At 33.9% G+C, this 7,007-nt stretch overlaps 1 long non-coding RNA gene across 1 annotated transcript; it reads left to right on the plus strand.

The window, feature by feature from the left end:
* The first annotated feature begins 2,557 nt into the window (after positions 1-2,557).
* Positions 2,558-4,792, plus strand: LOC134720968 (uncharacterized). Its single transcript, XR_010107817.1, has 2 exons — positions 2,558-2,690; positions 4,274-4,792. It is a non-coding gene; the product is annotated as an uncharacterized LOC134720968 (long non-coding RNA).
* The last annotated feature ends 2,215 nt before the right edge of the window (positions 4,793-7,007 follow it).

Genomic DNA, 7,007 nt, shown 5'->3' on the forward strand with positions numbered 1-7,007 from the left:
ATGTTATTTGGAACACTTCTGATCTTTTTATGACCACCTTTCAAATACATGCGCAAGAGCTATGACCACCTTTCAAATGCATGCGCAATAGCTTACTAATCTGTTGAATATGCATTAGCATCTTAAGTTGCTATCGAGATATTTTACGTATCATGACCAGAAATTTATTATGATATGATATTTTCTTGCACACGAGTACAAGCTGCTAATATTAACCTACATGCGTAGTATTTTAATTTGTCAAACGATGTAACCAGCTGTGCTTGATATGAGATAAGATTTCATGTAAACAATGCGCTTTATATTCTGAACGGGAATAATTAAAAATAAAAGAGTTTTAGTAGCATTTTATTTTAGATTTTACGTTTAGTGAAGATGTACATGTTGTAAAAAGCAAGCTATTTATTTTTTTATACTGAAATTAAAGGGAAGTCTTTCTTGCATATGATTAAATTACAGTTATTTTTTGGGGTTAAATTTTGCAACATTAAAAAAAAATGTTATTAAAAATAAAATTAAATAGATATTGAATATGAACAAATAAAATATTTTGAACGAGAACAATAAAAAATAAAATCTTTGAAAAAAGTATTAGCACTTTTTGAATTTTTACGTATAGGATAGACCTGAGATTACTATAGACCAAGGACATGGAAATATAATCATAAATACGTGCCTCAAATAGGTGTAAAAACGAGGATTTAAAAAAAAAATCGTTTATTGAAAATAACGTTAAAATTAATTATGAAAGTTATGTCCGTATTTATTTTCATTAATATTGCAAATTTAAAGTTATTTTCTTTGTTTAAATATTGCAACATTATTTACTTTTTTTTAAAACAAGGAGGTCACATAATAACCTCTCGGAATACTTTTCGTCATTAAAATGCGACTGATAAGTATAGATATTCAATATGAAAGGACGAATTAAATGTGCCACTTTCATTACGACTGATAACCTAAAAATGAATCATGCATGCATTTGAAGCAGACTTAACCATGGCCAGGTAAGCGATAAGATATCGAATACAAAAAAGAAGATATGGTTTGGTGTCAATCAAAAAGGCCCCGAAATGACAATGTAAAACAATCAGTCAAAAAAGAAAATAAACAAAGTCCGTATCATCGTATGCGTAACTAAGTTTGCTCACCAGAGGAACGCTAAGCAAGCATTTAAACCCGCGTGTCACAAGTTTGAAGTACGTCGAAATGCAAAGGTATACACGTGGTGAACGCTCTTCCTTCAGGAAAATTTTAATGGAACATAAAAAAATTCATTCAGCTCAAGCGTTTGTCAAGCGTATACCTGTAAACTGCACGTACATAATATACACGCTACACGAGCGTTGAAAACGCTACAGGTAAGTTTGAGACGCGTTAAGGGCAAATTGCATACACAAATACTCGTCTACTTAAAGCTTTCATTCAGGAGAAGAAGCCCGATACGGGTAAAACTTCATCAAACCTTCAGAAGATATTACACCCTCTCCAACCATGCAGCATGAGACTACACACAGAAGTACAGGAACTACTCCCATTAGTTTGAACTGTACAAGATCTACAAAAATATTCTGCCTGCCTCAAAGGTGCATAGGATCGACCATGGTCCAGCACTAATGATACAAGTACCAACCAGAGTTATAATGACGTGGTAGTAAGTCTTTAAATGCCACCGAGCGGCCTCCAAAAATCAAAATCTATTTAGTCGGCTATTAAATGCTCCGACCATTAAGATTTTAAAAAAAACATCAAACAAAACTAAACAGCCTTATTGATTACAAAAAAAATTACGAAAAAACTTGACCGACATGAATTATGAACAACAACCACTGTACTATACATGTTCCTGGCTTTAGAATGGACATTGGCACATAAACAATGTGGTGGCGATAAACCCAACCCTCCCTAATGAACCAAACCTAAAGGACAACACATCCCAAGAAAAAACTGTTAAATATCAGTTGCAATTCGCGTCCCTAAAAATATGGGTACGGTGCACAATAATCACTTACATGAAAACAAGACACAACTCACTGAAATAATCGCACTTACCGGCGAAAGCTATTTCAAAGCTAGTGAACATGTAGACGAACCAGTGGACATAGACGGACTGGTAAACATGTACATGTAAAAAGACTGGCGAATGTGACAGACTTATTGACAAACATTCACATATAGACAGACCTGCAGTCGGTAATGTAGAAAGACTAGGAGAAACGCATATATAGGTACGCTTTACGCACACCCAATACACGTTTAAGGTCGTTGTGCACACGATACAGATATGATTGACAGGTTGAATGCATCAAAATTACTAGCGTATTGGTAGCGTGCATGTTTTTTTTTAACACGGCCGACGTACGTCGGATCTATACGTTGATGTGTGAAGCCGGTATTCCATTAAGTAAACAGGAAATGTCAGTTTCTAATTCTTATGCACAACAAAGGTAATATAAAACAATACATCTTTATTAAACAATTATCTAATATATATATAATGCCAAACAAGCATTTGGGTTTACGATTGCATTTCTTTTTTTAAAGAAAGCAACTTGTTTATATCTTGCTTTGGGTTGCACAATACATTTGCGCAGGGGCTTTCATATAAAAGGCAGGTTTGCAGTTCTTGCAAACTCATAACAAAACTGAACACTATTGAAAACAGTCGGAAAAATTGATAAATACTATTTGTAAGTAAAACATTAATTCAATTTGACAAACAGATAAACATGCACAACGCATATATATACAGTAAACTCTTCATAAATAAATGTAACGTTAATAATGTTCGTATACAATAGTTTAAACTTTTCAACAGAGTTTAACAATTTAGATAACTTGACAGTTTTTAATTTTGTGGTTAATGTGCAAATATGTCTTTGACAAACTTGGAACTTGAAGAATAAAGTTTATTACGTTGAGTATTAAAAGTGAGTAAATTATTTATTATAGTGTCATGTGTAAATATATATACAGATATATTGAGTGCCATAAGCATGTGAAGTCAAATTATAAAATCGAAAATTTTCTTCATATGCATCTCTAATCTAGTCCGAGATTACTCTGACGTCCGACGGCTGTTTTGCCAGACAAGCTGAGGCCGTGGGACGTCAGAGTAATCTCGGAGTACTCTAATGTAGTTAAGAAAAAATACATGTCGTTTGCTTTAGTACATTTGGGACAGGACAATTTATTTTAGCCTTCCCCCTTTTCCCCCAAACCCGAACGATTATATTTGGTTTTCCATTATTTTTGCGTTTATTCAGTATATATAGTAAAAAAAATACTAGAAATAAATTGTATTTTCATTTATTATCAATTCAAAATTTACTATCAACAGCGTTCCTGCTAATGTCTTGTCATTAATGGAGGGGAAATCCGATTTCGGAAAAAAGGGGGAGGGCTAAAAAAAAATTGTCATATCCCCACGTACCAATCGATGTGTGTATACAAATGTACAGAAAAAGGTGTTAAGACCGAAATCCACTAATAGATGACCATATATTCACGGACTTTATTTATTTCAATTACTGCAAACAAAAAATACTCTAAGACGGCATGTGCTACTGTAATTCCGGTAAAAATGATATTCCGATGGAATTTACACGAAAAAAAAATGTTGGCAGCAATAGCATTTGGGAACAGTATAATAATTTTGTCAATAGATATGTTCCTGGTTACATGTACGCATGACAAAACTATATGAATGGAAAAGGGTGAAGTGAGTAATCGCGGTATACATGGTATAGTGCAGGAAAAAAGAGGGATACTCAAATTCGAGTTGAGAGAGAGAGAGAGAGAGCTATTCATGACCCTAATCAATATAACACATGCTTAGCGTGCTAAGGTAATCTTAAAATAGTTCGAAACATTCACGAATCAAAACATTTCACCCACAGGCGATTTGGCGATTGGTCTCATTTTGTCAGTGTTGTCAATTTCTAAAATTTAACGAATTTCATAACTGTAAATATGGACAAAAAGAAGAAAGTGTCTGCACAATCTACCACTGGTGGTCACCGTAAATTACCGGGCTAAATACGTAATTTACATTTAAATTTTATTAAAAAAAAAAAACGATTGCTCGAATAATAAGAAAAAACGGTTGCTCGAATAATAAGAAAATTCGAGAACATAAATTGACAGGCATTCTCATGATATTTATAAAGTCATGTCATTTGTAACAAAATCAAAATGCAATGTTTGAGTGTATGTGAATCAAAGACCCTTAAATGAAAAAATACATATTCTAATTCTTTTTAATACTTTTCAGAACCGTAAATATGGACAAAAAGACAAATGCCCCGCCAGCACAAGGAACAGCTCAAACTGCATCTTCGGGACAACAGGGAAAAGATCCTGTACATCAGAACTGGTGGTTTGAGAGTCCAGAAAAGGGCTCGCCGTCTGGATCTCCGACAGGAGTGAGCTCGCCGGGTCTCGGAGGCGCATTCTTACAAAAGGCTCCAATCAAACCAGTTGATAGCAACCAAAACATGTTTAAAGAATTTGATGAATTCAACTATTGATCATAAACGACTTTAACGTTGATAAATGTGCTATATATGTGTTTAACTCAAGGAATCATGAGAATTGGTTATGTATGAATGAATGTATATACATATTGGAATGTAAGACTGCGATCTAATCGCCGTATAATTGTGTTTACAACTGGAGTTGTGATTTGAACATATTTTTGTTTCATCATTATGATTTTATTAAATATGTTTTCAGGTAACATTAGTATTATTTGTTTCATTTTTGTTAACATTAAAGATAATGGTAAATCTAATTGATTTTTTTCTATCGATCATACGACCCACTTTTAATGTTTATATTGATTAACACAACGTAAAAAGGTTTTTGTCCTTGAACATCCAGACATGATAAGCACTTTGAAAACTGTGCTATTTCTAACTTGTTTACAACGATAGTGTACATCTATATCTATATGCTGGTGTTTTCCTATCTAGTATTATATTTCACTTATAGCTATATATATATATAGTTTCATGATCGTCGATCTCTTGTTAACAAGTTTATCCTTTGGTTTCATATATTTGTAAAACAAAATATTATGATTGCCAATGAGATAGCTCCCAAGATTTATTGACCCATTCTGAGAGAGAAAGTCATCCAAACCGTAGGCTCGAGCACTTTTGACATGGAAACAACCGCTTTTACAGTTATGGCCTTGTCCCTTTGTATATTTGTCTGAAAAATGGTTTCCGTTCTACCAACGTTTTAAATATTATACAAAATGCTTATCACCCGGCACACAACACAGATCAAACCTTTAAGCGTTCTAGAGTGATGCTTCTTTTAAAATAAAAAAAAATGTTGAATCTTTCGTTTCCGTGTTCTGCATCCCATGCATGGAATAATTCTCCATTTATTCTAAAGCCACTTGGCCCTATACTTGTTAAGTCCTTTAATTTTTTTACTGTCTAAATGACTAAAATTTCAAAAATGTAAAGGTATATCATTATGGTCCTCTTACTCTTCTTGACCGTGCATTTTATGATGTTTTATTTGACATTCATTAGATGTGTCGGGATCAATATAAAAAGTGTTAAAAGCATTCAACATATTCAATAAGCATAATGCAGAAGGAGGGAAGTCTCTTCATGTGAGGTCAGTGTATTGGCCAAAATCAATTGGAGTCCCTGCATGGTTCACACTTTTATTTCTAGTTGTAGTACCTCGATTCAAATTGAAAAGGTAAAACACAAAGCTGGGATGATAGCGGGTGCAATGTGGAATGTGGAGACCTGATTTATTTTGTTTGCGTCGCTCCTCATTCTTCTAGAACAAATTAACCAAACTTTAAACTAGTCTCAATTAAGAGTTGCGCCATGCATAAGAACATGATATACTCAGTGTACATTTATCAGGTCGAGAACTCTAGATTTTCTGACGTCAGAATATATTTGCATAGTAATTTCCAAAACACAAGGCCAATATGGCCTTGAAAAACTGACCAATCGACTCAATGAACTACAATGCATTGTGGGCTACTACGAGTAAACTACTACTTAAAACACGTGGTATTAGTAGGAAAACAGTCAGTTAATATATTGTCTGGGACTCTCATTACCAAAGTTTTTATTCTGTAACTATATTTAATGTAAAATATATAACGTAATCTTCAATTTGCATGCTCAGATTAAAAAAATATTGTTTATTGGCTTCACGACTCGACTTTCTTTTTCGCCTTCCAAAAGTAGTTGAACCGGTTTTGTGCATTATTATGAATTGAACCTGCATTAATTTCACGACATGACACAGTGAAATATCCAATGAAGTGACCACTATCCAGTAAGAAAATCATTTGAGCTCTTTTAAACCTGTATAATGTCATTCCAAAATCATTTCTGCCTAGAAAAACACGAAAACTTTCATTGAAACTCTTCTTTCTGTACTAAAAGTGTATTGTTTATGTATCAGGATCTGAACTAATAGTAAGAACATCATAATATTCAGTATGCTAAAAATAAGTGTTATGAAAGCGGCAGGGGCGGATTCAGCCATTTTAAAAAGGGGGTCCTTACCCTGGACAAAAGGGGAGGGGTTCCAACTACATGTCCCCATCCAAATGCACTGATCGTCAAAAAAGGGTCCCACCCCCGGAATCCCAGCCCTCTGGATCCGCCACTGAGCGGGTACGGTATATAGCTCAATACATTTTTCTATAGTTTCATCCATCGATATCCGTTTGTTGCTAATTTTATCACAAAATATAGCTCAGAGGTTTTTTATCATTCGGCTGTTGTCCTGTTGACATATGTAAAATATCTCCAATATTAAAAGTCTCTGGATCATAGTGGGTGCCATATTACCTATTATTTTTTTCTTCTAAAACGTGCTTTGTATATAGAAGTAAGAAGATGAGGTATGAGTGCCAAATGAGAAAATCAAATCTTTCCAACAAAGACATAATTTAGTAAAGTAAGCAGTCATAGCAGTTCAATGCTGAAAAATAAGCTATTAATGACCCAAAAATTACT

The sequence above is a fragment of the Mytilus trossulus genome, chromosome 6 (assembly GCF_036588685.1).
Source record: "Mytilus trossulus isolate FHL-02 chromosome 6, PNRI_Mtr1.1.1.hap1, whole genome shotgun sequence".
Classification (NCBI taxonomy): domain Eukaryota; kingdom Metazoa; phylum Mollusca; class Bivalvia; order Mytilida; family Mytilidae; genus Mytilus; species Mytilus trossulus.